Genomic DNA, 27,406 nt, shown 5'->3' on the forward strand with positions numbered 1-27,406 from the left:
TTATTGAATTTCATATTTTGTACTCTTGTCTTCTTCTTTTTCATGTTTATGAAGGATGGTATACTTTTAAAATATTTTCATATAAATGTACATAAGTTGGTATCATTGTTTTAAGTTATTTAGATTCTTTATACACTAGACTTTATTGACTGGTAACAATTTAGATCTTTATTACATTCTTTTAACGAAAACGTGTGTGAAGTGTAACAATTAATATATAAATTTGGGAAATAAGTACATACATATATATAAAGTATAAAAGACATCATGTACAAAAATTTTTATTTCTGTCATGTATGTTCAATATTTAATTAAAATATATTTTGTAAGCATAGTATCAACAAAAAACAACAACATTATTTTGGTTTTGTAGATAGCAGAGAAGAAGGAAAAAGCTCAAGTGGAACAGGACAGGAAAAAACTAGAGTTTAAAGCTGGTCGTCACATTGGTATAAGTATTGTAAAACTGTGTGACTGTCATCATATGATGAGTATTATTAGTAAGTTAAAGTTTGTTGACCATCATCTTGGTGTAATTGTAATAGATGAACTCTACTGGTCATCCCTTAATTCAATGAAATATAACTGCATGTTATCATCATAGTGTATCTATTGTAAATATTGATATTGTTTAATTGACATAAGAAGTAAGGGATCAACAATTTGTAAAATCATTCTTGAAATTACTGATCATCACTGTGATATAAATAATAATATATTTATTTTCAACATAGCTTGTACTTTGCTTTAGAAGAGGTAAGCTAACCTTAAAAATAGCAAGACAACTTGATGGAGAATTTTAATATTATATGGTACAAAATACATTATTAATGAATGTGGTCACAGTGCATATTTAAACTTGTCAAGTTTATTCTTTTCACTGTTATGTATGTTGATCTGAAGAGTAATCTAGAATCTTCATCGTTATGAGTCTTCAAACAGCTCAGTGGACGAGAGATGTTTACATTCAGCCCAGACTTGCCTGAAGAAGGATAGATGGGTGAAGATGAGGCAGCATGTGATATATTTCCTGGAGAAGATAGTGAGGTATTAATATTTCATTTATTATCAAAGCATGAGGTCTTGTTTGCATGCTATTTTATCTCTTAAGGATTTTTTTGGAAATGTTAAGGAATTTTGCTTAATTAAACAGTACGTGTTTTATCCAGTTCATTAATATCATTTGATATCATAGTTTGTTTATTCAAAGAGAAAAAAAGTTGTACAGTGTAACATTTATATATTTTATTTCTGTCTCCACATTACAGGCTGTGGTATCACAAGGATGTTGGAAGGATTCTCTTTATCCAAAAAAGACATAATTTTCATCTCTCTCTTTTTTGATTAATACCAGCAAACTTGATTGTTAGTGTTGACACATCAGTGAACAGTTTTTGTAGCTGGGAAATTGAAAATTGATTTTAAAAGGCTTTTATAGTTTTGGAGGAAATAAAATGCACATTTAAACTCAAACCAGAAGTTTAAAAATACACACATTAATTTGCTTTCATGGTTAAAAACATGAAATAAATATCTCATTCAAAATATTTTATGAAAAGTGAATGAAATAATGAACAAAACTGCCTATGGATATTGTATTAAAGAAAGGACATTAGGTGTTTAATGAGTCGGTTTACAATCATTGTAAATGGCGAACTTTCTTCATTGAATGTGAAGTTTTAAGTCAAGTTCTAGAAAAGTCAATTACTTATGAAGAATCAGTCCCAGTTCCAGATTTTTCTTAACTGGAAAGGGGGCAGTGAGACATATGCTGGGATTAAATCTGAAATTATGGTAAAACTAAATTTGTGGACAGTAGTAGCTTTAGGGTTAGAGAACTATTTTAGCCTCCTCCCACCAGTGCTAGCTCTGTTAAGAAATATAATTGAAAAATTAATATATAGAAATGTTATTTTTAAATTTTGTCTATGTCAATGCTTATGTGTATGAAATATATTTATCATAAAATTTGAGGGCATTGGAACATATAAAAATTTAATCTTTGTAAACTTTCTTTGCAATTGCAGAACTGTGATTCATATGTGGACCTAACAGCTGAGACCCTTATCCTGCAAGCAAATGTAGGATTAACATTAACTAATCTTCATGAAGTGGACAGAAGAAAAGCAAACCTATATGGTAAGGAGATGAACTCAGTGTCAAGTATGTACTGCATTAAGAAGTAACTATTATAGTAGGGAGTTGTGCCTTAAATTTAATTCAAGTGTCTGTTGAAGTTGGAAAGTTATAGTTAAGATTTAATGTGAAGTATCAATTTTAATAAGAGAATTGTTGACAAAATTTGAAAAAGTATGTTATAATAATATGAAGTTAGAGCATAATATAAATTAGCTGTTAAAGTAAAATATTGTTAAAACCATTATTATTAACTGTAATAATAATTAATTTGTATTTAATGGTTATTAATTAAAAAAAATGTTTAGAGCATAATATAAATTAGCTGTTAAAGTAAGATATTGTTAAAACCATTATTATTAACTGTAATAATAATTAATTTGTATTTAATGGTTATTAATTAAAAAAAAAGATGTTTAGACTTATTTAATGAAAACACAAATATTTCATTTTCAGAAAAAACTGACATTGAAAATGTTAAAAGAAAGGTCTGTCTATGAAAGGTAGTTTGCAAATTTTTGTACAGATACTAAAAAGCCTGAATGAAGGTTATAGCTAATAAGAATGATAAATGTATTGATATATGTAAAAATTATATATTTGCTTTGTTACTTATTGTCAATGTTTCAAAATGTATTGAGAAAAATCAGGACAGATTATGTTGATTAAATATCATGTAGATAATTACATCAGTAATTGTTGGTATCATTGTTGTTAGTGGTATTTTGTACTAACATGGTGTTCATTATGATTGTTTTATTAAATGAATTTGTAGGAGAGGAGGGGAAGCTTCCTGAAGCAGCTGGTTGAGAAGATCATCTTGCTGCTACAGTAGATGGAGAAGCTGTACCAATCATTGAAAACCTATCTGATGAAGAATTGGATGTGGAGTAACCAATGTGTAATAAGTAGAAATCTTATGAAGTTATAATGTCTGAAACTTAACTGTAGTGTGTGTAACTGAACATTGACAGTGACTTGTGTCTCCCAGATTCTTCTTGAAGATAATTTCAAGATTGTTTTACTAAGTGCTAATGCTTTACCACAGGTATGATCTATACCACTAGTAGATGTCTGCTCTTCATTTATTTATTACTTACCTACCTATAGCTGAACATTTTTTGTTAATAGTTAAAAAAAACACATTCTATTGAACTTTATGTTTTACCTTTTGTTATTTTGTTCAAAGCAAGTTACAAAGATTGGTTTAAGCAATTTATTGCTCATTGCAGTGAATAATATAGTGTTTCTGAAATTTTAATGCTAAAGTTACCTTAAAAAAAAACATAACATTAGATTGATAAAATGTTTTAAGTAAAACAAGATATAACAGGAGTAAATATGATTTGTAAAGAACAATAATCTTTCTATCTTTAGGAATTTGGTTGTGAAATGTATATTTTTCATTAAATATCAAGTTATAAATATTCATTATTGCAAAATAAATGGTGAAAAAAATGAAGCAGTGTCAGTTTAATTCATTGATTGGCACACATCAAATAGTGTTTTTAATTTTTGTAAATGCATAGTTGTATTTATTGAATACAAAAGATATTTAATCAATAATCATAAAAGTAATATGGTCTGAACACATATTTAGTTACCTGTGCTCATATCGTGGAATGTTTTTATTTCTGATCTATGTAAAAGACTTGCTTTGATCATAAGTTGAAATTAATTCTATACCAATTTCTTGTGATATCCTGATCAGTTTCTAATTTAATTGTATTTACGATAACATCAGGTTAATGCATACATATTTTACAAATAACCGAATGTTACTAATAGTTATTTCTCGTCCATGTTCAAGGTTTGAAAGTGAGCCTAATCCCCAAACTTAGTAATTCAGTTTTTAAATGTACAAATAGTTTTTCTGTATATTTTTATTTTAATTATGGAATTTTAAGCATAATTCTAACATAGTAAACTATGAAAACTGAATACATTTATTTAATGGTTTGTCCTATTTTATTGCAAAAAGGCAACTACTGGATGAAGTAGTTTCAAACTTCAAAATTACTTTTATGAATCGTATAACTTGTTCAAATAAAAGTTAACATTTTTATACTGAAACCACATTTCAGATAGGTATTTACCTCTTCTCACCTCAAAGCTGTTTCAATCTTGATTTGCTCTCTAAACATTGCCAAAAAAAAACATTTCACCTAGCTCATCAGTCTTTCAAAACATGTATTGATCATGCAACTACCTTCCAACATTCCTACTGTACTAGCACAGTCTATTATTCTAGCATAATCCTCACTTTCAAGAACTGTCATATTCAAATCAGAAACGCTGGCAAATCATTGAGGAAGAAAGTGGTTGAAGTGAGGCAAGTAGGTATCAAAATGCATTGTCAGGATTAGAAAATGTTAACTTATGAAATGGTCTTACTTCTTCTCACCCCACTTTGAAAAACTAGAGGGCTAGATGAACATGCAAAAACAAAATCAAGCAGAAAATAACAACACTGAAAGAACTGGTGTGCAAGATTAAAAAACAGAAGTTACATCTGTGTGGTTTTGAACTATTTCTCAAATGGGTATGTTTTTTACCTAGTAAGGAACACTTGCATTGGGGAAAGACATATCGTACCAAATCAGTATAAGTGTTGAAGAACAAGACTTGGATACCATGACAAAGTTGAAAAATCTTATGTGGACGTGATAGCAACTCATATAAGTGCCAATTGTACATCTTCAGGTTACACTGAATTATGACAAGTGCAATCTATCCAGTTGAAACACCTCATATGAGACACTGTGAGCAACAAGTGCAGCTTATCTAGTCAAAATGCTTTGTATCAGATATAGTGAGCAATAATTGCAGTCCATCCAGGCTAAACAGCCAGAGAAAATACCTTTGATGGTCAACTGTGTTATGAGGATACATATAAATATAAATACATGTATATATGAGCGTGATCAAGAGAACTATCATAACTAGCTCATTGTCAGCATACATATCCCACTTATGTTACTTATGCAGCAAACCAAAGTACTAAACATATGACAGTGAAACATATAAAGGTACAAGAGAGGCTATGAGTAAAGGACCATGAAGGGTACATGAACAGACCAAGTAGAGTCTGCCCAGGCAGAAAACGTCCAGGGGAAGTGTCTTGGAATACAACAAATAATGCTAAGTGAAGTACATCTGGACAAAAACATCCAGTGGAAGAACTTTACATGAGTTTGCAAGATCAACAAGTGCAGTATTTTCAGGCAGAAAACACCCAGGGGAATTGTCTTCAAGATAAAATATTATGGTCAAGAGTAATCTACCAGGAAAAACATCTAGAGAAAGCATTTTAGGATATGTTAGATAATGACAGTCCATCCAGACAAAAAACATCCAGTGGAAGGACCATGCATGAGAACTATTTGATGAACAAGAGTGGTCTCCCCTAGTAACAACCAAAAGGTAGCACCTTTGGTATAAATATAATCTGGTCAAGTGCTGGTATAAAAACATGCAGATGAAGTGTCTTGGGTTAAGACATTATGTCAAGTGCAGTCCATATGGACAGAAAATATCCTGTGGAAACACCTTTCATAAGAATTTTGTGAGCAACAAGTACAGTCAGCCTGAGCAAAAATGTTCAGGGGAAGTTTCCTTGGATCTTGATTGTTATATTTCAGTGTATCATTGTTAAGTATCACAGTAAGAATAACAATGCTTGCCCTCTTGTTGTTGAGTGGGTACACATAATCTAGAAATTCAATTTTAGTTTATTGTACAAAAACTACTCAGGAGGAATCTTCCTTGGTCCACCACTCCAACAACTGGTAAATGGAAGTGGAAAGGACTCCTCTACTCCACTAGAAGAAAAGGGAATAAAATACATGTTGGGGAGTCCAGAGGAATGACACAGCAGATACAGTGCTATGGGTGTGTGCAATTCCCTATGCAGAAATACCCTGATTATAGAAGGCAGGAGTCAGTAAGGATAGGCAAAAATCCTTATTTGCTTTACTCAACAGACCACAGTTGTCCAGAAAAATAACAAACCTATTAACTAGGAAAATGGACTTAAAACAAAAAAATAATAAGCAACACCTAAAGTACAAAACCACTAAATGAACTTAGAAGGAAAAAGATAAATAAACATCAAACTTGTTAGTCCACTCAAAAAATACAAAGAACACAAAAGTAAAACCTACCCTGAAGAACATGAGAAGTTAATAATAATTATTTTTAAAACTCAAATCCAATCACAAATTAGACGTGACTGGTAGTAAAGAAAAAGCAACTTGGAAACATAAACAGTTAAAGGAAGTACAAATAATGAGCCAACACACCCACAAAAGTAGCCAAAGTTATAATTACCCAAACAGTAATGATCCTGCATAACTTAGACATGTATAGAAAATTAAACAAAAACAATGTAAAAATGAGACAAAGCAAATTGAAACTAAAGTATCTGAGATGGTAAAAGAACTATAATAATCTAACTTAACAAATACTGAACATCAGTGATGTCGAGAAACCCACTTGTTGAGAATTTTATATGCAAAAACGGCTCATTTGGGTTGAGAAAATATTTTACATAGAAGAGCGAACAACGTTTCGACCTTCTTCGGTCATCGTCAGGTTCACAAAGAAAGAGGTAACTGACCGGAAGCTGACCACATGTTTGGAAGGAGTTGTGTAACTGAGTGTCGCAATGTAATTTTATTGACATCCAACAGTCAAACTTCCCAGGTAAAATTACAAATTTATATTTTCCAGAAACACCTAAAAACAACATCTTAAACGATTTTTTCAAAAAATTTTCTTACAAAACCATCAACATAATTTCACAAAGGTAAAACTAAAAACAACCTTACAAAAGAGACATTAATTCCATTAAAACCTAAAACAAGACAAAAACATAAAAATTCTAAAAGCAGATAAAGGTAATGCTATAGTAATAATGAACACGGATGAATGCATACAAAAAATGAATAACATTCTCTCAGACACGAACGAATTTAAACCAATACACACAAATCCAACAAAGACACACGAGACGCAACTGAACAAATTACTACTACAAATGAAAAAAGCCAACACAATTTCACCAACACTTTATTCCTACCTACGTAAAACCAACTCACGCACACCTCAAATATACGGCATCCCCAAACCTCATAAACCAGATTGTCCATTACGACCAATAATGTTAACATATAAATCGTTTAATTACAATATTGGTAAATACATAGCATAGGCATTCTCCAAATATGTAACATCAGCCAGCTCATTCATCAAAGACTCTTTTAATTTCAAATCTAATCTAAATCAACTTAATCATAAAGCCTTAATGGCCAGTTTCAATGTTATATCCCTCTTTACAGAAGTTCCAACTACTGAAGCCTGCAAGATAGCCTTAGAACTCTATATCCAAGACCCAACTATAGACATTCCCAGTAACCAGTTAGCAACCCTCATAGAATTCACCACGATAGAGACAAACTTCATGTTCAACAACCAAAACTATATACAAACAAATGGCCTAAGCATGGGCAACCCAGTATCACCAGTTCTAGCCAATATTTTTATGACACAAGTTGAAACACAAGCAATTAACACAGCATTACATCCACCACTATACTGGTACAGATATGTAGATGACACGGTTGCAGGATTCAAATCTACAGAACACATACTTAATTTTTTCAATCACATTAACTCTATACATCCCAACATTAACTTCACATGTGAACAGGAAGAAAGCAATCAAATATCATTTCTTAACCTCAAAATTATAAGAACCAACACACAATTCAAAACAGAAATCCACTGAAAAATCACCCATACTGGACTATACATTCCTTGGGACTCAGCATATGAAACAAAACAAAAACTCAACATACTAAGAAACCAAATAAACACATCCATAAAACTATGCTCACCAGATAAAATTAACGATGAATTAGACAAAATAAAACAATACTTCATGAACATCAATAAGTTTCCCCCACAAACCGTAGAAAACATTATACGTACACACCTAGTCAAAAAGCAAAATCAACCAACAAGAGTAAATACATCTCACGAATCAAAAAATCACGAAACCATATACTGCTGTATACCATATATTCCTGACATCAGCAAACAAATAACCAACATTTGGCAAAAACTAGTCACAAAATATGACATTCCAGTTAATACTAAATTTATTCAAAAACCAGGCACAAAACTGAGGTCTATACTATCTAAGAACTACACTGACAAACACCACACCAACATTATTTATAAAATACAATGTGATAACTGCCCCGACTTCTATATTGGAGAAACAAGTAGAAAAATGGAAACCAGATTCAAAGAACATAAAAAGTCACCTTCACACGTTTTCGAACACTGCAAGTCAAATAAACACAACATAACCACAGAAAACACTCAAATACTAAATAAAGAAACAATCATAAACAAACGCAAAATTAAAGAAGCCTTACTTATACAACAACTTAAACCCAAAATAAACCAATATAAAGGAACACCATTATACCTATATTAATATAATAAAATAAATAAAATTATATATTCAAACATCTAACACCACCCTCTACATTGCGACACTCAGTTACACAACCCCTTTCAAACATGTGGTCAGCTTCCGGTCAGTTACCTCTTTCTTTGTGAACCTGACGATGACCGAAAAAGGTCAAAACGTTCGCTCTTCTATGTAAAATATTTTCTCAACCCAAACAAGCCATTTTTGCATATAAAATGCTGAACATATGAAACATAAAAGAGGAAACTAAAAGAGTGGGAAAATTAGACCAATCCAAAAGCTAAAATGACTTTCTAAATGTGTATACACCTACTGGGAGGGAGTAAAACTTACCACAGACCTTCTACGAAGAATAACAATACCTTACCCAAGAGATTACATGAAAGTATATAAAAAGTACAACAGAAAAAAATCTCCACACAGTAGTTAGAACCTTCCTACAAAAATCAAAGCCTGTGTTTCCCCAACAGACATCATCAACCCTGAGAACTGGAGATTGTGTCAAAACCATGGCTACTATGGATGGAAATTCATCACCTGCCATTATAAATGTCATATTTATATGAAAAATTAGAGTTTGGAAAATGGAATTGTTTCTAAAACAAATGAGTAAAAACAGCAGAAATTAAACACAGGAAGTTAAAACTGATAAAAATTAGTGATTAAGCATAATCTAAATTTTGTAGTCACATGTACAAATTAAAAACACATCTGTACACTACAGGGTGGCCTGTAAGTCCCTACCCATCCATATGTTATTATGTTATATTCAATTATGCATGTGTTATAAATTTGTTTCTTTTTTTTTAGAGATATATGGTCGATGTAAGCCCATTTACACTTGAAGAGCGTATTGTGACAAATACATCGGTACGTGAGTGCAGCAAGAATGAGGGACAGCACATAGATACATAAGATATATGGATGGGTAGGGACTTACAGGCCACCCTGTAGAATGCTGATCAAGAAAGTGTAAGTTGTGCTAGAACAATAGAGTGAGCTAGTTGTTCTAACACAGATGGTGCAGTACCATTGGTAAGGGTAGTCACATGACCACCTCATGTTCTGAAGGTGTGCAAAACTGTTGGGGTATAGAAGACTTCCGTCATAAAGGGTAATTACATAACCAAAAGTATATTCTTTATGGCAAATCAGTCTATCATGTATAAGGTTCACCCTCAGCATAAGGAGCTCATAATCCTTCTTTGGCAATACTGTACATATGGTATTATACAATGGTGGCAGGAATTACATGTAGCTATTTGAAAACAATGGTCAACAAATGATATTTTAACATAAGCTTTAATTTCTTAATTTCAAAATGAAATATTTAAATTAATTGTCAATCTTCACTTTTCTTTATAACACTTTTTTGCTCCAAATTTCACAAATCAGATAATCTTTTTAACCCTATTTCAACTCTTCAGTTTTAATACTTTTAATGCAATTACAAACTTTTATTATAAATACTGCTAAGACAATATAATTTTATAGCCAGCAATTACCTTGTTTTACTCAGATATAAATAAGTCTAACCTACACACAACGCCTTCTTTTATTTAAAATATACATTCAGGAAAGTACTAAAAACAGCCCTATCAAAAATTATGGTCAACTTTTAAAGACACTTCAAGTTTGACTGCAAAATGTACAAGATCCACAAATTGTAAATTACTTAATTTCTTCTGTATTTTTTACTTGTTGTTGTAAGAGTGACTAAAATGTAAAAAAATTATAAAACTGTTTGAATACAGGAATATCAATGAAAAAAAATAATGAAAAAATAACTGATTAATTTATGCAAGAAGAATGCAAGCAAGAAGCTATTCTGCACCATAATATGAACTATATATACTAACTAGGTGATTTCTAGCTTGTTACACGGGTTTATTGGTTACATATAGTTCAAACAGCAGTAAAATAATAAAATGAAAGAAAATAAGATGCAACGTGTTACAAGCCTGAGGCTGTTTGTGATAACTGTAATTTTATGCATCATTCTCGAAAGAAAAAAAGGATAATTTATATTTATTTTGCATTTTGTGTGGTAATTGCAAGGTCAGTTAACTAAATGACCCCTGTACAGTGTTAGGGTAAATAAAATAACAAAAATATAACGTTCTATGCAAAAAAAAACTTCTGACATTCATGTAAGAACTCCTAAAGGTAATGCAAATGAATTGTGATGAAAGATGAAAACCAATTTTAATCCTGACATAAAAATACTTTTAATCAGACTAGTCTAAGTCATATTCTGACTCTATAAGTTCGCACAAATTTCAGTGAAATGTTTCCGTGTAGGTTTTCCTTACAAAGATAACGTTTTCTGTTGGATGTGTATTGACAAAGTATCATCTGTTCTCTAAGTTTGTAGAAGATTCTCGACACCAAGAATCAACTACATAAGTGTTGCTGAAGATGTGGAGTGTTGTTTAATCGGGTGCTTAAAGTGTATGTTGCAAAAAATTGTTTCATTTAAGTTTGATTTTAAAGTACCTTCTATCATGATGAGATGTGATATTTCTATGATAAAGTAAACGATTATGCCTATGCTGTTTTCAGAGTTCAGTTTCTGGTTTGTCTGCTAAAGTTTCTGTATTGTGAAATGTATCAGAAAAGAGACACTTTATATGTTTCTGAATATGATAATTATGAGCAATAAATATTACATCATTTTTATTGTAATATCTGTTGCTTTTCAAGAACTTATTTCTATGTATATAAATATTTTACTTTGAATTATATGGACGTTTGTCCAGCCTAATGGCCATGATAAGACCCTCACACAACATAATGTTTTTCCACTGTAATTGGTTCCTTAGAAAGACGGTGAGCTTAATTTCAGATCAACCATCTTGCAAACTATTCAAAGACCCTTAAGACTCTTGTTTCTTAACTTCTTTACTATATGTCCAAAGTAAATGTAATTGTTTTTCCTCATAAACATATCATTCACTTTTGAAATTAATGCAAAGTTCAGGATTGGTTTTAGATGTTGTTTGGATTTTGATGTTGTTCAAAAATATCTGCTTTGCACATTTTCTGCTTTTACAGAAAAAAATAAGATGCCTTTCTTTGAATATTTGTATTATTTGTCATTACATTGTTTTACACAGTCACCTTAATGATCTGTATATTACTGTGATACATTACAGAAAACAGTTGTCTATTATCATAGGTACTGTACTGTTTACTGTGGAATGATCATGAAGTTTCTTGTACCAAATATGTTTTCTGTGATGCCATGAATATAACTAACCACAAGTAGATACAATGTTGTGTGACAGAAAATAAAACACTAATAGTTTAGACTTTGGTCATAAAGTTTTGTAAGTGGTTGACTAGAATGGTTACAATGACAATTCCATGTATTATACACAGGCAAATTAGGAATATAATGAAAACTTCCAATATGCAAATATATTTAGCACCTTATAAGTGCACCTACTGCACAGCAGAAAGTCTGTAGTTTTCTTTTGTTACTTAGCAACATGACACAAGTCATTGATTAAGTATTATGTGACCTAAATGCACTAGCTTTTCTATATACTGTAATATGTTAATTTAACTGATTTTTACCAATAATTATTCTATGAATATGACATGAAATGACTTCATAAATAATCTTTAAGCAGAGCAGTTTGAGACTACTTCTTTTATTAACTTTTTCATATATTTGTTGGTTACATCCAACATGCATCTTCTCAAAGAGATTAACCTTTTTACTTTAACATTTTAACTAAATATTCATTTACCTCTGTACTAAGTAATGTGATAACCAATGCTTAGGTATAATGGGATCAGAATACATACAGAAAGTTCAGGTGAGAAACAGTTGGTTGTCTCATTACTCTATGAACTTGCATCCAATTTAGGGACAACTTCGTTCTCAGGAGAGACTGGCTACTTTTTGGCTGTATCATGAGGTGTTATTCAAATTTACCTTAGTATTTTCCTCATCTACCAAATAATGGGTACAAATACCCACAAGCAGTTACAATACTTAACTGGTCAAATCTTTTTGATCGTGGGCAAGAACTTACAACAAAAACTACTCTGATTATCCATTGGTCACAACTAGATATAGTGAATCATCACTCTTCTCTTGTAGCTAATCTCATATTCTTGTTATCGATATTTGATCTAAGTGCCATCTTGGTTTTCAGGGAAAATCAAGTCATCTGCAGCTTCAGGACATACTTGTGGCATCTTCAAGCTGTCAAAGATTCTTCCCGGTTCTGTTTAATTAATGCAGCGTCCAAGAGGGCATAATCCTTTTACTTTTATAGTCACCTTGTTGTGGTCTATCTAAACATACAGCTGAAAGTTTCTTTACATGTTGCTCTTGAGTCATCTTCATCAGGGGCGTAGATTCTGGGGATGGGGTATACATCCCCTTCATTTTAGGTGGGGGGTATGGTGCATACAATCATCCGCCCTTACAGGTTGGTCTGTTGAATTGTTTTATTGTTCCACAAGTCTACAAATTGTGTTTGTTCTTGTGATTCTCGTGTACTTACCAATCGAATTACATAATTAAGCAGAGATGTAGGCTTTTGCACTCTCCTTACTACATACGATTATGTGAGAAATTTAAAATATATAAGGATGCCTCACAATGTTTACAGACAATTGAAACCATATGTTAGAGATTGCAAATAAAGCTATAACAGACGAAACTGCGGCCTACAGCAGTGGATATGGTCAATCTAGCAAAACATTAGGCTTCTCCGTCATGGGTTATCATTTCAAATTTACCTTTGGTAGAAGAATCTGTATGTACACAAACAACGAGAATTTGTATTTCTCGTTGCTCTAACTACGTTACATTCTGTTTTTATATATTGTTTCATTTCAAAATGTTCCTTAGTGTTTCACGTTAACTATTAGGATTATTTCTGGCTCGAAAAATAGCAGTTACTAGGAGCATCACCAGGTGACTGAAAAAAGTATTAAAATATATTAAACATACAATAGAAGATTTACATTTCAATGAAAGATTAATAATAAAAAGATAAGAAAATATATATAGGTTATTCTAAAATTCTTATAAAAGTTAAGTAACTGGTGAATAAATACATACACAAATACATCTAATTGGAGAACCACCTCACGTGCAAAAACTAATACTTCTTAAACGTCACCGTATCGAAGCAATTTAACGGATATTCAAAAAAAGGAACACAAAAATTCGAATAGAGAGTGGAGTTTAGGAATATAGCTGCAAAAGTGTTAGAAGAAGCAATTATCCGTATAAATAAGTTGAACAAAACACAAAAAAAAAAACTAATCAAGAATTATTAATATAAACAAAACAAGGTAAAAAAATTGATTTATATTTCACTAAATTCTTTAGAGGGAATTAGCTGGTAAAAATATACCTTAGATTTTGTAAGCAATTACTGATTTCGTTTAAGTTTAAAAGGCGTAAAACAACTAAGATAATGAATTAATGCAAAATAACCTTATCATCGTATTCTTCCGATAATCTCGACAAATGCTTTAAATGTTTCCATTAAATAAAAGAATGGTTGTTATCTAAATAATGAATTATTATAGATCTAAGTTGTTATTTAGATAAGCCATGAACAAATGACTTCTCTGGAAAGAGTTTTTCCAATGTCAATGGTCGAACCCAAAGGATTGTTTGTGAATAAATAACTTACGTCAAAGCTACCAACTAAACATCCATTATGAGGATGAAGATCTTTAATTATTTAATATAAGAAAGTGAGTCGAGGACAGTAAATTCATTAAATGTCAATAATCTGAGAATAATTATAAATAATTTGGCCGTTTTATATCTGAGCGTTCTGATTGCAGAAAGTATCGGGGCCTTATGACTTGTTTGTTTGTTTGTTTTATTAATTTTGCGCAAAGCTAAACGAGGGCTATCTGCTCTAGCCGTCTCTAATTTAGCATTCCGTAATTGTTTGACAATATCTATCTCTTTCGGATTGTTTCTTGACAGTTTGACTTATAGTTTTTGATTACAATTTCCGCAGTATTTTTTACTCTCTTGTTCAATCTGTTCTTTTGTAGTTGAATTTTTCTCTTTGGAATTATCTTAACTTAAAACTTTTACTGAAACATGTATGTTAAGTGTTTTTGCAAGTATATTTTCCATGAGACGATAACAAAAAGCTAGCAACGAATTTAAATTTCTTTTTCACCGAGACACAATACAACTTCGAATTGATTGACAGTTTGTGTTTTGGAGACAATATTATAGGAAATATTATACATCAAACAAGGTTTTTCAAATACTGCAATTTTAACATTATTATGAAAAAAGGTGCAGATTTGGCTTAACTTTAGACAAACAAAGTTTTGTTGAAATATATATATATTTGTTTTACTGGGATCAAATAAAACCAATGGCTAGCGACAAGCCTAAAAACTTGGATTATGTGCATAAAAGCTTCAAAGAAAAATGTAAAATATTTCTATTTCTCAATTGTCTAGTATTAAGAGAACAGGCAAAATCTTTTAATAGTTCAGTGAAAAAAAAATCCACATTATTTATTTTGTCTGTAGACCGCTTCTTCGTCACTTTTATCATATTTACGTCAATTGCAAAACTTCAAAACAAGTATTCAAAGTGTGGAATTAAAACCCATCCCAACTTCAGTTACTTCCCTTCGACAAAACATCCATAATAAAGGTTTCTCAAGCAATTTTAATTCAAAATCGGGGAAAATAAATCTTCAAATAATTATTTCATATCAATACATTTTTTTCAACGCCTTAACTTCTATTTTTTAAGAACTAGACCTCTTATTTCTTTTCAAGCATGAAACAAAGTCAGGTGTTTTTGCCAAAACGAAGCAGTTGGTTTATCTTTACGAAAGCAAACTGAACCTGAGTTCCATTTCAACCTTTAACTTAATTAATCTACATGCCGTGATGATGACAATAATTATATAGTTGTACAACTTCCAATATCATATCCACAACGATGAAATAAATCAAACAGTAGTTTCGAATGATTTAATGGAGAACAATCGTTACAGCAACATTTCCTTTCTGGCTGTTATATAAAACCTCATTACGTCTAAAACATCTAAATAACTGGTGTAATAGTTTTAGAGGTAAAGCATTTATTTGTTTGTTTTTGAATTTCGCACAGGCCCGGCATGGCCTAGCGCGTAAGGCGTGCGACTCGTAATCCGAGGGTCGGGGTTCGAGCCCGCGTCGCGCTAAACATGCTCGCTCTCCCAGCCGTGGAGACGTTATAATATGACGGTCAATCCCACTATTCGTTGGTAAAAGAGTAGTCCAAGAGTTGGCGGTGGGTGGTGATAACTAGCTGCCTTCCCTCTAGTCTTACACTGCTAAATTAGGGACGGCTAGCACAGATAGCCCTCGAGTAGCTTTGTGCGAAATTGTTTGTTTGTTTTTGGAATTTCGCACAAAGCACACAGCGGTAAGTTTAAGTTGTTAGAACATTTAAAATGTGTGTATTATTCCCAAGACAGACAGACCAGTGTGGCTTTGTTCTTACAACAAACAAATAAAGTCTTCAGATATTTATACAGTTCCGTCATGTCAGAGAAATAAAACATTCTGTTGTTCATCTTTATTCTGATGAAACTCTTCAGAACCAGTGAATATTAGAAAGATCACGACATGATTTAAAGATATTGGTTATAATTATAGAAAACTAGATGTCCTTAATTTTATGTAACATATATGGTTATACTTTGGTTTTATTTGTAAAAGGAAAAAGATTCCAATTAATCAACGCTACCTAAATTTGCTAGTAAAAAGATTTAATAACTAGTTGATGAATGAGAGAGGAAATATTAATAATGACAGCAAATACAAAAAAATACTTAATAACAAAAAAGAAATAATTTTCTATTTACTAAATTATTACACTAGGTGACGCTCTTTTATCGTTTGTAACTCGTAATGAAGTTTTTTCATTCAACACTAAATACATCTCTAAACTCTATTTTCTAAAATTGGTTGTCAAGTAATTATGGCAACCTATTTGACACAAACGTAAGGTAGGGGTCCAAGGTACGAGAGTAGCATACATCTAATAGTTAGAATAAAGAAAGACAGTTATACATGTCATGTTTCTCAGGAAAACAGATAAAATTTATATCACGTTCACGAAATAATGTTGTATACTATCTACTATCAGAAGTAAAACATAAATACAGTTGAAGAAATGATGAAGGAGAGACTGCCTGTAGAAAAGACCACAATGAACAGCCACGTATTGAAACAGTACGTAGAGAGAAATGGCTACTTTTCTGTAAAATACCTGGTTTGACTGGTTGATATTTGATTCATTGTCATAATCTATAGTTATAGTTGACATTGTAACAGGGAATGTGTTTTATGTTTAATTTTTAATAAAATAAAGACAAGTATAAATGTTTTCTCCAAACTGTGTGTTATCTGTGGACCTGATTCGACTTGAAACGTCAATCAAAGAAGCCTTTCTCGAATGACAACATCTTGTATCAACATTCTTTGACCTTCAGAATGCTTATGACAACACATGGAGGAATGGCATTTTGCAAGACCTCCACATACATGGGTTATGTGGTCATTTGCCAATTTTTATCAAACATTTTTAATAAAGAGACAATTCCACGTTGGTGTAGGTTCGACACTTTTCTGTTCCTTTCTACAGTAACTTGGAGTCCCTCAAAGCTGCGTTTTGAGTGTCTCACTTCTCAGTATCAACATTAAGACCATCACTGATAAACTCCCTCAAGTGAGATCTATGTCGACGATTTTCATATCTTATGTCTGTCGTCGAGCATGAGCGTCAGGCGTCAGGTACAGACTGCCCTCAAGCGTTTACTGAAGTGAACCAGATAAAACGGTTTTAACTTCTCTTTCTCTAAACTCATTTTAACTTCTCTTTCTCTAAACTCGTTTACATGCATTTTTGCTGCCAATGAGATATTCTCTCCGATTCTGAACTCCTTATCACTGAATTTGTGCTACCCGTGATTTGTGAGACAATGTTCTTTAGTACCCGTGATTTGTGAGATAATGTTCTTTAGTACCCGTGATTTGTGAGACAATGTTCTTTAGTACCCGTGATTTGTGAGATAATGTTCTTTAGTACCCGTGATTTGTGGAGACAATGTTCTTTAGTACCCGTGATTTGTGAGACAATGTTCCTTAGTACCCGTGATTTGTGAGACAATGTTCTTTAGTACCCGTGATTTGTGAGACAATGTTCTTTAGGCTTAATTTTTACTGTAAGCTGACCTTTATACAACACATCAAGCAGCTACGAAACGAATGTACCAGAGCATCGAACATCCTTCATGTCCTCTCTTCCTCCACTTGTGATGCAGGTCAATGTTCTATGTTATAGATATATCGTGCTCTTATTCGATCAAAGCTGGACTATAAGTCACTGGTCTATGGCTCTGCAAGGACCTCGGCCTTGAAGATGAAAAACCCTATTCATCATAAGGGACTTCAGCTCTGCTCCGGACCTTTCCACACTTCTCCAGTGTAGAGCATGTACCTAGGGTTGTGTTTTTCTTCGTTGGTGGGCCATCCTTTTCAGATCTGCATTAGCTCCTTTTGGCCTTTGTATATAAACGCTGTTGTATGAATTGGGTCTATCGTCGGATAACATTGCTGTATGCACTGGTCAACCCATCCCACCATGATTTATTACGGATTTACAACGCTGAAATAAGGGGTCCAGTTCCTCTTGGTGAACTCAGCAGATAGCCCGATTTGGCTTTGCTATTAGAAAATCACACACTTTACCGTAAAGCTTATGCAATTGTACTGCCCTCTACGCTTTAAAACAATACTGTGATCCAATAAGTGACAAAATGGTAAAATCAGAAACTGAGTTTTTATTAAGTTTTATCGAAAAAAAATTAAATTATGAGGAATAAAATTATTAAACACCGAATGATGTATCATTATGTATAAACACAAAGAGCAAGAAACAATCTCTACGTATTGTATAAAGTATTATGTGGATGAAGGAACAGATGTTGGACAGTAAGTAGGAGATTTTTAAATGTGTTTACATGTACACATATTTTTATTTTATTAAAAATTAATCGCAAGTTACTATATTATAGTGAATAACATGTCCACCAGAATGTAAACCAGGTATTTTACAGAAATAACTATTTCTTTCTTGATATTGTTGTAACATATTGTTTCATCATCAGTGTGTTCACTATGGTCACTTATTAGCAGTGTCCCAGTACTTACTTCATCTAAACATATAACCTTTTCTTCCCTGGAACAGCTGGTGAACATATCAAGACATGTAAATATTTCTTGTACAAACACGGACAACCTCGACTAAGATAATTAGGAAGTGGGAGGAACATGGTTAATGAAACAGTACTCAATAAACTGTTGAAAGTAGGAGATTTATAGCTGAAAAATTAGGAAGTTTTAATTTACTGTAACAAAGATAGTGTTACGTCTGATAGTTGTTAGCCTGTATACTGTATTATTACTGGACGGATAATTAGTTTATTAGTTTGATTATATAGCATGTTACATGTAATTGCCTAAACGTCGAAACCTGAAATAGAACCAACGTATTAAAGTTCAGGAAGCACCGCTAAAAATCGGGTTTCGATACCCATAGGGGGCAGAGCGCAGCTTCTCCAATGTATAGATTTGTGCTAATTGTGCACAGGTTGGTCCTCTGTCCAACGTCGGCGGAGATCATACTGTACCATGTACCAGTCTCTGTTCCCGGCCACATGGCCTTTTCCTTTCAGTATGCCTTAACCATCTTTAAGTTCGTCATTTGGCTTCCTCGAAACAAATTGGTTTTCGACCAGACGCCAGTGTCGTACGTTTTGATGCTGGGAAGAGCCAAATATAGGCTGTTACTATCAGCGACTGGGTTCCGGGACATTTTACCATCTCTGGCGGCTGGACGTCTCGCCTCTTAATGCGTTGGTCAGGGTTCGGGTGGATATCGGATTCTGAGCCGCCGTGTCTCCACTCCCCATTTGTCTTTCTATATTTTAGTATAAAATTCGTATTTATTATTTTGTACATATTTAATGTTTTTATATATTTCATGTTTTGTATATATTTAATATTTTGTATATATTTAACGTTTTGTTTATATTTCGAGTTTTCTATTTCCTTATATTTTGTAGATCATTACTGTTTGTTTCCATTTAACGTCTTGTTTTGTTTATATTTAGAATTCTGTTTTGTATCTCTTTACGGTTTTGTTCTGTATGCCTTTAAAGTTTTGTTATCCAGTTATGATTTGTATGTCTTTAATGTCTTGTTTTGCATTTCTTTAAAACTTTGTATATATTTAAAGTTTTGTATTGTATACATTTCTAATTTTGTTTTGTATTTGATTAGTGTATTTTACTTATATATATTTCATGACACTTTGTACAGTTTATTGTTGTTATTTCATGACACTTTGTACAGTTTATTGTTGTAAATAAATTCAATATCTCCTCCTCGTCGTATTTCATGTGAAGGCACTTTGAGTCCGACTCGATAATCCAGCAGAGGGCGTGCCAATGGTTCGTTATTTTCTTGCCGTCATTCCCTCTGCCCAATACTGGTGTTTGCGTGTTGTTTGTTCACTGTAGTGTTCCATTTGTGTGTGTGTGTGCCACAACACTGTAGGTCGGTGTGGCTACGACCATCCGGCTTTACTCTGTTCAGCCGCAGTCCATCCGTTTGGTGGTGCCCGCGGCCTCGCTATCCTCGGCGATAGTTGACACCTTAAACACTGCCGTGTGGAGTCGCCATGTAGAGTGTCTACAACACATATGCCCGGATCCTGCTGGACAAAGACTTTTTCTTTGAGGACCAGTGAGTGTCTGTGGAGCCTGCTGCACAAAACACGAAATGGGTAACTCTTCAGTCGACCCCTTTTGAACTGTCCCACGATGTCATCAAGGACGTATTGTCGGCGTGTGGGTCAGTTCGAAAAATCAAACATGAGGCGCACCAGACGCGCCCAAATGTGTGTACCGAGAACTGTCGTGTCTGTCTGGACATGAAGAAGCTGGTTCCCAACTTCATTTCAGTGAACGGCTGTGTCAACGTTGTGATCTCGAAAGCAACATGTTTCATACTTGTCAGATGCCGCGATGAGAGATTTGTCTGGCCTTTGTACACGAAAACAGTGTCTGTGATGTTCGGTGTGATGTTTGTCGTGATGGTCACACGCCTTTGGGTTGCCCGAAACGTGTGGCGACGTATGCTGCAGTGGCTGCAGGGCCGCCGCGCGTAGAGAAGGACAAACAGGTTGGGGCGTCACCTATTCCTTCCTGGGCGTAGTGGGTATTATGGTCCTTTCCCATGATGCCGTGTTAGCTCCGACCCCGAGTACCCATCACCTGACTCTTTCGACTGTTTGGCTGACTTTCTCAGTCTCTCTCTGGACTGGGAGAGGAGAATTAGGGTGAGCGAGCGCTCTGCAGCCCCGAGTCTTTTCTAGACTTCAGTCTGGATGTTTCTGTTGGGTAGCGGCGGTGGTTGGATGCCAGTGGGTGCAGCTGCAAAGAGGGGGTGGTGTCGGGTGGCCTCAAGAGCCACTCGCCCCCCTACCTCAATCTGTCCAGTAAAAGCAACAACGTCACTGATTCCTCTTCTCTGATTCGTTTGTGGGTTTGTTCTGCATTACTTTAAACATCCAGAAATATTTGAGATTGTTAAACAATTTTACACATTATCCCTCCACTTTGTGGTTGATATAATATTTTTGCAGGAGCCCTTTTTTGCCTCTCAGAGGGTCCACTTTTCGTTTTCCTCTCGCTATCCTGTCCGTTCCTTCTGGTCGTTTGGCACGACGCTTGCACGGGGTGTGGGGAATCCTCTTTCACCAGCATTTTAATGGCACCATCCTTGCGTTACATAGTGATGCTGAGAGGCGGGTTTTGTGCGTTGATGTTTTTGCTATGGGTCGTAAGATTCGTCTCGTCAATGTCTAGGCGCTTGCACAGTCTGGGGAGCGGGAGGTTTTCTTCTCGGGCTTGAAAGGTTCATGGTTACACAGGCCGATATCGTCCTTGGTGGCGACTTCAACTGCGTCTTGGGGTCTCATCTCAACAAGATCAAGAGTGATCCTCTTTCTGGTGTTCGGTGTACGTGGTCTCTGTGTGCAGTGCTGTCGGATTTCGACTTTCCCGATGTTTGGCGTGTGCTGTGTGGGGTCTGCTTTTGTGGCAACTTGGACTGGTCAGGGCGTTTCTTGTCGTCTTGACAGGTTATATGTAACACCTGGCCATCGGCAGAGCCTCAGTGGAGCTGCAGTTCACCAGGTTGGGGATGTCTCGTTTAACGTGTCCGACCATCGGGCACTTCTCACCTCATTCTGGGATTTTGTCCCCGTTTTTCGGGATCCTGATGTGTGGAAGCTCAACGTCTCCCTCCTTGCTGAGGATGAGGTTGGAGACAAATTGATTGTCCTTGTCTGGAGGCTTTGCTCTCTCAAGTCTGTCACTGGGCCCTGGGAGCAGGTCTGAAGCCTCCTTGTTGAGGCAAGCTGGCATGCGCCGCCTGGCCTTACGAGACACTCAGGACATCTTGGCTGCCTTGCTCCGTGGCAGGCCGATGGATCGCTTGATCCTCTCGGACATTGAGAACCTACGCATGGTTTTTTGTAAGATCTGTACTTATAAATTTTAAAGTATAGAATATTAAAAATAGCGGAATGTCTTGTTATAATGTTATTTTGTCCTTGACTGAAACTGTGGGGACTTACCGAAATGTTATCGAATGTACAGAAAATTTTGTTTGCTGTTATGTTCCTCTTACCTATTATTGTTTCACTGGACGTGGAGGAAATGGAGGAAGCTGGTGGTTCAAAATGTTAAATAAAACGATTAACGCTGATGATACTTGAGTATTCACTTGTAATGGTATTATCATCACAAAATATAAAACCAAATTTGTATTTTTAATATGCTGGATATGGAATGTTTCCCATTTGTAAATTATGAAAACAAAGATGTGTAAAGCAGTTAATATATAAAGATATTTGTAATACGAAAAGTGTAAAATATGTTTGAAACAATGAAGACAGTTCTGGTAAACTTCCAATGAAACTAAGTCAAAGTGTGATAGTGTACAGCCAAGGGCTGAAACACGCGTGTTCTAAATATGTGTCAGGAAGTACAGACATGGGGTAATTATGCTGAATAAGTAACATAAAACAGTTGAATCGTACGAATTATATGAATGTTTATATACATTATTTGGACTAACACGAGAAATCATGAAACTTATTAGTCTATTTAAAATTGTATATAACAAATTAAAATTGAAAAAAATGATGGTTAGTTAACACATTGACTGCCAATTCAAGACAACAGTGGATTATGCGATTGTACTGCCCTCTAAGCTTTAACACAATATTTTGACCCTGTTGGGCAGTGAGAAGGAGATTTTTTCATGTGTTTACATGAATTCTTACCTTTATTTAATGAATAAAAATTTATTATATTATAGTGAATAATATGTCCACCAGAGTGTACAAACCAGGTATTTTACAGAAGTAGACATGTCTCTTTAGATATTGTTGTAACAAATTGTTTCATCATCTATTTGTTCACTATGGTCTCTTGCACTTATTGCCAGTGTTAACTTCAGCCGAACATATAACGCTTTTCTCCCCTGGAGCAACTGGTGAACATATCAACTCATGTAAATATGTAAGAATAATTATAACCCTTGGAAAAGGTGAGAATGACCAATGTAAACTTCCTGGACGAATGGTGAAGATATTTTTATTTTTGGTAACAGTCTTTATTAAATAAGAAAGAGTTTAGAGGTTACAGCCTAAAGTTAAAGACTAATTTCAAATGATTTTAAAATATCAAGTTGAAGAACAACAACATAATGACAAATGTGTTAAAGACAAGAAGAACAGAGCAGGTCAAAGTACAATAAATGTGAAGTAACGCACGACATATAACGAATATAAACATTAGATGTTGTTTTATTATATAATGAAGGAATTGAATTTGGAGGAAAGGAACTGATTCCAAAAAGTGGATTTCAAACCAAAGTTGCTGGTGTTGGAGAAGTGTATTCCTTGGATAAAAATTCCTTTAAATCTCTGAATTTGGGTTGAATGAAAAAAATGTTTTAAATAAAAATAAAAACTTTAAAATCAAACATTAAAGAAAAGGAAGGAAGATTATGAGTGAAAACTGTTACACCAGACTTTTTAAACTAATGTAAAGAAATTAGTGTATCAACTATTTGTTGTACAAAAAACAACATCAAATTTTGAGTTTAAATAAAAGAAAAATGTCTTAAATACTACTTGTGACTGGTTTAATAATATTAGAATTAGTTAATCTGTTGTTCTGAAACGCCATATTTTCAAAACATGTATTCATCTGTGGAGCGCTATACTTTCGCCATATAATACCTTCAGCTTCAAACGTCTGTGTTATCCTGTCTGTTAAACACCATATAATACCTTCAGCTATAAACGTCTGTGTTATCCTGTCTGTTAAACACCATATAATACCTTCAGCTACATGCGTCTGTGTTATCCTGTCTATTACACACCATATAATACCTTCAGCTGCAAACGTCTGTGTTATCCTGTCTGTTAAACACCATACAATACCTTCAGCTACAAACGTCTGTTTTATCCTGTCTGTTAAACACCATATAATACCTTCAGCTACAAACGTCTGTGTTATCCTGTCTGTTAAACACCATATAATACCTTCAGCTACAAACGTCTGTGTTATCCTGTCTATTAAACACCATATCATACCTTCAGCTACAAACGTCTGTGTTATCCTGTCTGTTAAACACCATATAATACCTTCAGCTGCAAACGTCTGTGTTATCCTGTCTGTTAAACACCATATAATACCTTCAGCTACAAACGTCTGTTTTATCCTGTCTGTTAAACACCATATAATACCTTCAGCTACAAACGTCTGTATTATTCTGTCTGTTAAACACCATATAATACCTTCAGCTACAAACTTCTGTGTTATCCTGTCTGTTAAACACCATATAATACCTTCAGCTACAAACGTCTGTGTTATCCTGTCTATTAAACACCATATCATACCTTCAGCTACAAACGTCTGTGTTATCCTGTCTGTTAAACACCATATAATACCTTCAGCTACAAACGTCTGTGTTATCCTGTCTGTTAAACACCATATAATACCTTCAGCTACAAACGTCTGTGTTATTCTGTCTGTTAAACACCATATAATACCTTCAGCTACAAACGTCTGTGTTATCCTGTCTGTTAAACACCATATAATACCTTCAGCTACAAACGTCTGTGTTATCTTGTCTGATAAACATCATATAATACCTTCAGCTACAAACGTCTGTGTTATCCTGTCTGTTAAACACCATATCATACCTTCAGCTACAAACGTCTGTGTTATCCTGTCTGTTAAACACCATATAATACCTTCAGCTACAAACGTCTGTGTTATCCTGTCTGTGAAAACACCATATCATACCTTCAGCTACAAACGTCTGTGTTATCCTGTCTGTTAAACACCATATAATACCTTCAGCTACAAACGTCTGTGTTATCCTGTCTGTTAAACACCATATAATACCTTCAGCTACAAACGTCTGTGTTATCCTGTCTGTTAAACACCATATAATACCTTCAGCTACAAACGTCTGTGTTATCCTGTCTGTTAAACACCATATAATACCTTCAGCTACAAACGTCTGTGTTATCCTGTCTGTTAAACAACATATAATACCTTCAGCTTCAAACGTCTGTGTTATCCTGTCTATTAAACACCATATAATACCTTCAGCTACATGCGTCTGTGTTTATCCTGTCTGATAAACACCATATAATACCTTCAGCTACAAACGTCTGTGTTATCCTGTCTGTTAAACACCATATAATACCTTCAGCTGCAAACGTCTGTGTTATCCTGTCTGTTAAACACCATATATACCTTCAGCTACAAACGTCTGTGTTATCCTGTCTGTTAAACACCATATAATACCTTCAGCTACAAACGTCTGTTTTATCCTGTCTGTTAAACACCATATAATACCTTCAGCTACAAACGTCTGTATTATTCTGTCTGTTAAACACCATATAATACCTTCAGCTACAAACGTCTGTGTTATCCTGTCTGTTAAACACCATATAATACCTTCAGCTACAAACGTCTGTGTTATCCTGTCTGTTAAACACCATATCATACCTTCAGCTACAAACGTCTGTGTTATCCTGTCTGTTAAACACCATATAATACCTTCAGCTGCAAACGTCTGTGTTATCCTGTCTGTTAAACACCATATAATACCTTCAGCTACAAACGTCTGTATTATTCTGTCTGTTAAACACCATATAATACCTTCAGGTACAAACGTCTGTGTTATCCTGTCTGTTAAACACCATATAATACCTTCAGCTACAAACGTCTGTGTTATCTTGTCTGATAAACATCATATAATACCTTCAGCTACAAACGTCTGTGTTATCCTGTCTGTTAAACACCATATCATACCTTCAGCTACAAACGTCTGTGTTATCCTGTCTGTTAAACACCATATAATACCTTCAGCTACAGACGTCTGTTTTATCCTGTCTGTTAAACACCATATAATACTTTCAGCTACAAACGTCTGTGTTATCCTGTCTGTTAAACACCATATAATACCTTCAGCTACAAACGTCTGTATTATTCTGTCTGTTAAACACCATATAATACCTTCAGCTACAAACGTCTGTGTTATCCTGTCTGTTAAACACCATATAATACCTTCAGCTACAAACGTCTGTGTTATCTTGTCTGATAAACATCATATAATACCTTCAGCTACAAACGTCTGTGTTATCCTGTCTGTTAAACACCATATCATACCTTCAGCTACAAACGTCTGTGTTATCCTGTCTGTTAAACACCATATAATACTTTCAGCTACAAACGTCTGTGTTATCCTGTCTGTGAAACACCATATCATACCTTCAGCTACAAACGTCTGTGTTATCCTGTCTGTTAAACACCATATAATACCTTCAGCTGCAAACGTCTGTGTTATCCTGTCTGTTAAACACCATATAATACCTTCAGCTACAAACGTCTGTGTTATCCTGTCTGTTAAACACCATATCATACCTTCAGCTACAAACGTCTGTGTTATCCTGTCTGTTAAACACCATATAATACCTTCAGCTACAAACGTCTGTGTTACCCTGTCTGTTAAACAACATATAATACCTTCAGCTTCAAACGTCTGTGTTATCCTGTCTATTAAACACCATATAATACCTTCAGCTACATGCGTCTGTGTTATCCTGTCTGATAAACACCATATAATACCTTCAGCTACAAACGTCTGTGTTATCCTGTCTGTTAAACACCATATAATACCTTCAGCTGCAAACGTCTGTGTTATCCTGTCTGTTAAACACCATATAATACCTTCAGCTACAAACGTCTGTTTTATCCTGTCTGTTAAACACCATATAATACCTTCAGCTACAAACGTCTGTATTATTCTGTCTGTTAAACACCATATAATACCTTCAGCTACAAACGTCTGTGTTATCCTGTCTGTTAAACACCATATAATACCTTCAGCTACAAACGTCTGTGTTATCCTGTCTGTTAAACACCATATCATACCTTCAGCTACAAACGTCTGTGTTATCCTGTCTGTTAAACACCATATAATACCTTCAGCTGCAAACGTCTGTGTTATCCTGTCTGTTAAACACCATATAATACCTTCAGCTACAAACGTCTGTATTATTCTGTCTGTTAAACACCATATAATACCTTCAGGTACAAACGT

The 27,406-nt window shown here is 34.2% G+C and overlaps 1 long non-coding RNA gene across 4 annotated transcripts; it reads left to right on the plus strand.

Moving 5' to 3' along the window:
- The first annotated feature begins 268 nt into the window (after positions 1-268).
- On the plus strand, positions 269-3,404 carry LOC143248416 (uncharacterized). Of its 4 annotated transcripts, XR_013026978.1 has the most exons (4): positions 271-1,047; positions 2,028-2,139; positions 2,593-2,639; positions 2,912-3,404. It is a non-coding gene; the product is annotated as an uncharacterized LOC143248416 (long non-coding RNA). The 4 variants fall into 4 exon arrangements; XR_013026979.1 differs by lacking the exon at positions 2,593-2,639 and having other exon boundaries at positions 269-1,047; XR_013026976.1 differs by lacking the exons at positions 2,593-2,639; positions 2,912-3,404 and having other exon boundaries at positions 269-500; positions 932-1,047; positions 2,028-2,352.
- Positions 3,405-27,406: the final 24,002 nt, after the last annotated feature.

The sequence above is a fragment of the Tachypleus tridentatus genome, chromosome 4 (genome assembly GCF_004210375.1).
Source record: "Tachypleus tridentatus isolate NWPU-2018 chromosome 4, ASM421037v1, whole genome shotgun sequence".
Taxonomy (NCBI): domain Eukaryota; kingdom Metazoa; phylum Arthropoda; class Merostomata; order Xiphosura; family Limulidae; genus Tachypleus; species Tachypleus tridentatus.